The following is a 6,602-nucleotide window of genomic DNA, read 5'->3' on the forward strand; positions in this document are numbered from 1 at the left end:
TCCCACCCAGCCCTGGTCAGTGTGACCTAAGTAGAAAGCCTGGGCTCTCCTTAATACCCCTCATTCTCGTGTCTATCTCAGCCCTGTGGATCAAGCCTTCTCACCTCTCTTCCCACTGCTGCCCCCTCCCACACAACATTAGACCCCACTCCGGCTGCCACCTTCCTCCGGTCTTGCCCTGCTGTGTATGAGTCAGAATGGCTTCAGAAGCTCCTGCCCCCTGGGTTAAGCACAAGAGATGTGGATGTGATTGTCCAAAGTACCAGACCAATACACAGAAATTAATTGTGGAGCCAGGAAAATGGCTCAGCAGATAGATACCTGCCCCAGAGCCTGGTGACCCAAATTCAATCATCCAGGGTCAAACGAAAGATGAAGAGAATAGGTTCAGACAAGTCCTCTGATGACCACGTGCATGCTGTGGCGAGTGTGTGCACAGAATACAGGACTTCTAAATTATTTTAGAAGTTGGAAGGGGGCTCAGCAGGAGAGATGCCTGTTGCTCTTCCAAGGGACCCGAGTTTGGTTCCGAGGTGGCTCACAAGCACCTGTAACTCCAGCCCTGAGAAATCTTCTGATATCTGAGGGAGGGCACTGCATTGCACCCACATTAAAAGAAATCCTAAGAGCCAGGCAGCAGTGGCCAGAAGAAAGACACCCAAGCACTGGCTGCAGGAGTCAATACATGAATGGATAGAGATACATTCTATCCATTCATCTACTCTATCATGGATACACAATAGAGAGGAACAGTAGAATATGTGCTGGAAGAGGTGGAAGAAAAAGTAAAACCAAGGTGTTTGTACACTGTGGAGAAAAGTGGCACTGGAGACTCAAGCAGTGAGAAACAGGCAGATGTGAGGAGGCCATGGTGAGATCCTGTCCCTGGCTGCCACTGAGGGCCATGTCTGGGTCCACAGTCCTACTGCAACTGGGGTCTGTATTGGTTCTGTGGCCTAGGTTACCACCAAAGGCCAAGTAGACGTCTGGACTGGGTGGCCACTGGAGACCATGTGGATATTTGAGTGGCATGCTGCTGAGGGGGAACATGCTGATCTAAGTGGCCTATGTTGCCACTTAAGGCCAAAGGGACATCTAGGCCCAGGCTGCTGCCAAGAGCCATGTCTGTGTCTGTGGTCTTATGGTAGCTGGGGTCTGTATACATGTTCTAGGCCCATGTTATCATCAAAGGCCATGGAGATGTCCCTCTTCTGGACTGTCCCCTAAGGCACTGTGCAGAACTGACCCTGCTACTCACAGCCACCACACTTGGGAGAGTTGGCTCCACCACTCACCTAGCCAGCACAGTAGAGCTGACCCTGGTGGTGAGGGTTCAAGTAAACTGTCCTCAAGAACATGAGAGCAGGAGAGCTGACCATGCCCCTTTAGGGCTGTGGCACTGGGTGAGCTAACTGGGGCAGTGCTAGAGAACTTGCCTTGGTGGGTCAGGCCCAGGAGAACTGCACAGGTGACAATGAACTCAGCTGGCTCTCGGGCCCAGATATGAGGCTTTGAGTTGGTCCACTCTAACATCTACCCCATCTATGATCATCTGCTGGAGGATGTGAAAAGGCCAGTCCTCCAAATCCAAAGATCTCCATGTCACAGGGCAACAACAGGTCTGAGAGGAGTCCAATGAGGATCCAAAATAGATAATGTAGCAGAAGCCAGAGGCCTCAAACCAGACTTGCAATGACTCATTGCAAGTAAAGATGTATGCACAAAAGGGTATACTCTGGGACACACTGTGACACACTATAGCGTTCACCACAAGACTTTATATATTTATTATTCTATCTTATTTTCTCTTGTAGGGGGGTTTCAAGGGTGGAGAGCAGATGAGAAGGGACAGGAAGATGAGTGGGATTGGAGTGCATGATGGGAAATTCACAAAGATCCAATACAAATTTAAAAACAAAATATGGCTGAGAAGCCAGTACAATAGTTCTGGAAATAAAAAAAAAAGTTCTAAGAAATAATTTTAATTGTAAAGAAGTCCAGCTGGGAACTGGAGAGATGGCTCAGTGGTCAAGAACTCTGACTATTCTTCCAGAGGTCCTAAGTTCAATTCCCAGTAACCACCTGGGGGCTCATAACTATCTGTAATGGGATCTGATGCCCTCTTCTGGTGTGTCTGAAGACAGCTATAGTGTACTAATCATATATATAAAACAAAATCCTTAGAAAAAGAAGTCCAGCTGGCATGGCTGCACACGCCCTTATTCCCGGCACTCGAGGCAAAGGCAAGCAGATTTCTGAGCTCCAGGACAGCCAAGTCTGCGTCAGTGAGACCCTGTCTCAAAAAACCAAAACGGTCCATCATGTTTCTATATAGATCAGAAGTGACCAATAGACCAGAAGAAAACAGTGCTATTTCCTGAGAAGGACAATACACCTAGGAACAGGCTGATAAATGGAAACTTTGTTCTGAAAAGGAGTCACACTTTTTTTGTGTGTTTTTGTTTTTTGTTTTTCGAAACAGGGTTTCTCTGTGTAGCTAGCCCTGGCTGTCCTGGAACTCACTCTGTAGACCAGGCTGGCCTTGAACTCAGAAATCCGCCTGCCTCTGCCTCCCAGGTGCTGGGATTAAAGGTGTGTGCCATCACATCCGGCTGGAGTCGCACATTTTTGGAGGGGGTATCAGGGAGAGAGACAAGTAAAGGGAAAACCACCCTCATTGATGGCCAGAGGCAATGTTGTGGCGACGATAATACTCCCCAGACAGTAAAAAAAAAGACCAAAAATAAAACGCCATAATACTCCGTGGTCTCCGCGTAATGACAGACTGAGCGCTATCCTGTCTTTCTCCCTGCTGGCTGCTTTAGCAGATTCACAGTTGGGTTACATATCCCCAAACTGGTGAGTTGGTGCAATGGGTAAAGGGCTTGCTAAGCAAGTCTGAGGATCGGAGTTGAGCTCTCTAGAATGAACAGAAAAGGCCTGGTGCCGCAGTGCCCACCAAGGCATGGCCCCAGAGCTAGAGAGACAGAGACAGCAAGATCTGAGCCTTGCTGCCCATCCTGTCTAGTTGAAATGCTGAGCTGAGGTTCAACAAGTCAGATGGAATGTGATGGTGTGCTCTCAGCACAGGCCGATTCTGAGGCCAGCCTGGTCTACATAGTGACTGCCTGACAAGCTGGTACCAAAGTGGAGTGACAGCCTTAGACCCCTGGTTTCCCCATGTGCTCACGTTGGTAAGTGCATCCTCCCCACCCCCCACCACACACATTTCAAGGGCTCCAGTTTAGCAAAAGCAATGCTAAAAAAATATTTATTTTAGGATTTATGATCCCACATACTCAGCAAAGAGTGACAGAAGTTCAGGGCCAACCTGAACTACAAAACTGTGACTCTGTCTCAAAACACAAGCAAGACAGTTGAGGGATTCCATATTTGATTTTAAAATGTAAATGGGACAAAATTCAAAAGGGTGTGGTACTGGTGCACAGTTAGACACACAGATCGGTGAAGTAGAATTAAGAGTTCAAAAATTACTTGGGAGGCAGAGGCAGGCGGATTTCTGAGTTCGAGGCCAGCCTGGTCTACAGAGTGAGTTCTAGGACAGCCAGGGCTACACAGAGAAACCCTGTCTCGAAAAACAAAAAAAAACAAAAAAAAACAAAAAAAAAGTTCAAAAATTCATCCCCACCTAAACAAGGTGCTAAAATGATGCAGAGATCAGGAGACAGGAGAACCCTCTCCCACTCCCACTCCCACCCCCATCCTTGACTGACACCATTCCTTGCAAAACCTGTTACATGAACAACCAAAACCATGTAACCCAGACTGGCTGAAAATTAGAACCCCAGTGCCTCACAAGGTGGGGGAAGGAGCACAGAGAAGCATGTCGGAGCTCTCAGCTACTCAGAAGGCTGAGGCAGGAGAATTGCTGGAGCCCAGCAGTTGAAGGGCTGCCTGGGTAATGATGCCACTGTTCAGAGATGATTATGTCAAGAATGGTGGCTTACCTGGAACCCCAAGAGGTGAGGGTGGTGAAGGCAACATGCTGTGATCTTGAAGGCATCCTGAACTAGGTTGGTTTGTTTTGTTTTGTTTTGTTTTGTTTTGTTTTGTTTTTTCTGAAAACACAAGAAAAACATTTAAAAGTTGGTGGGAGTCAAGTACTCTCAATCCAATGAGCAATCTTCCCAGGCCCTTCTTCGTGAAGCACACCCCTCGCCCCTCTGTGTGCTACATGCCTGTAAGTATGCACATCTGTACATGTGTATACAGAAGCTGGCGCAGGACCTTGTAAGTAGTTCTGCTTCATTCTGCACTTTCTTGCCTTGAGACAGGGTCTCAGAGAACCAGAAGTTTATTGATTTTGGCTAGGCTGGAAGACAAGCTTTCAGGATCTAACTCTGTCCCCCAAAGTTGAGCTCAGAGACACCTATTCCTAGGCCCAGCCTTTTACATGGGTGCTGGGAATTTGAACTCAGAACCTCTTGCTTGCAGAGCCAGCACTTCTACCCATCTCTCCCCCCACTTCAACCCAAAATATGTGAGTACGTGGGTGTTGACTTTTGTGAACATTGGTGTGAACACTGGTGTGCAAATGACTATAAAGCCCCAGCTGTCCTTTTCTTTGGCGACTATACCTAAATGTGGGCTCAGTGGCTCATATGGTAATTTTGTATCTACTTTCTTAGAGCAGTTGCCTTGTCGTTTCCTGCTACAAAGTTTTAGGTGCCCGCAGCAATTCACAAGGTTTTTGACTCAGATCCTTGCCAACACTTAATTAGTTTTTGGATATTACTTTGTTGTTAACAGTAGCCATCTAGGTGAGTAAGAAGTGGGAAGGTATTGTGGTTTTGATTGACATTGCCCTGGGGGGTCTTTTCACGTGATCTTTGGCCATTTGTAAACCTGTAGAAAAGCTTAAGAGTCTTTTTCCCATTGCTATTAGATTTTCCATTGTGATTAAAATACTTATCCTATTGATTAAAAAATATTTTATTTAACTGGGCTTTGTATTGATACATATCTTTAATCCCAGTACTTTAGAGGCATAGGCAGGCAGATCTCTGTAAATTTGAGGTCAGTCTGGTCTACATAGAGTTCCAGGCTAGCCCGAGAAATATAGTAAGATGCTGCTTCAAAAAAATTAATTTTGAGCAGATGTGGTGGCACACGCCTTTAATCCCAGCACTCGGGAGGCAGAGGCAGGCAGATTTCTGAGTTTGAGGTCAGCCTGGTCTACAGAGTGAGTTCCAGGACAGCGAGAAACCCTGTCCTGAAAAACCAATAATAATAATAATAACAATAATAATTATTTCTTTTCTTTTCTCTTTTTGTTTTTTGTCTTTTGAGACAGGGTTTCTCTGTGGTAGCCCTGGCTGTCCTGGAACTCATATTTTTAAAATATGTCATATGATTTAAAAAAAAATAGTCATATAACTTAGTCTGGACTCAAACTTACTATGTAACCAAGGCTGACTTTGGCTTCCTGATTCTGAGTGCTGGGGAGTACAGGAATATAACATGTATCTGTGTCTGTGTATATGCACATGTGTGTGCAGGTGCTTATGGAAGTTAAAAAGGGCAGGAGATCCCCTGGAACTGAAGCTACACGTGGTTGTGAGTTGCCAGGCATGAGTGCTAGGAACCGCACTCAAGTCCTCTCCAAGAGCAGCAAGCGCTCTTACTGGCTCAGACACCTCTCCAATCCCAATTTCACTTTTTTAAGTACACAGTTCAATTGTGTGAACACCTATATCCTGCTGTGCAGCCAATCTCAAGAACTTGTTCATTCTGGAAAAACCGGTGCTGTGTCTGCATTAAAATCTTCCTTTCTTTACACTTCACACCACAAAACTCTGGTGTGTGTGTGTGCACGCGCGTGCATATGCCTGTGATTCTATTTCACCTAGCATGTTGAGGTTTTCTTATTTTTCTTATTTTGTTGTTTGGGTTTTTTTGATACAGGACTTTATGCAATCCAGGCTAGTGTTGAATTTGATCATCTAGGAGTTGGACAGATTCCCTGACAGACAGACAGATGGGGCCAGGATAGGGCATGAGTAGGTAATAAAGATGCTGAACTTCCAAGATGGCTGGCTTCTTCCTCGGCTTCCCGACCAGAGACAAAAGCCTGACAGCTGAAACAAAGACTTAGCAGGCTTTTGCTCCTTCCAATACCAGCACACACTCCAGCCTCCCTCTTGCTATGCTGATGCAAGGAAGGAAGCCAGGAAGCAGGGCCCAGCCAGGTCATATTTACACCAAATTTGTGAACCTATCAGCCTTGTCTTTGTTCAAAACAACCAACCCTAATTATGTAAGGGAAAATCCCACAAAGACCCTTAAAATTCCCAGCTCTGGAGGAGATCCTGTATTTTCAGGCTCCCAAGTGCCCCTCTGCTTCATAGAGGGGTGTTCTCTCTGGCGCTTACTGTGGATGTATAGATTTCGTTAGCTTTAATAAAAGGCTTTCTTCACTGGCTAATTCTGTCTGTTGTGCTTGAGTCTTTTCCTGCCTTTAATTCCTCAACTAGCAGAGAAAACCAAACCTGAGCTGGTCTTCTAGATAGTAACAAATTCACGATGTAGCTAAGGATGGCCTAGAACTCCTGATCTTCCTCTCTTCTTGTCTTAGTTAGGGT

This window comes from Mus musculus, chromosome 2, assembly GCF_000001635.26.
Source record: "Mus musculus strain C57BL/6J chromosome 2, GRCm38.p6 C57BL/6J".
Lineage (NCBI taxonomy): Eukaryota > Metazoa > Chordata > Mammalia > Rodentia > Muridae > Mus > Mus musculus.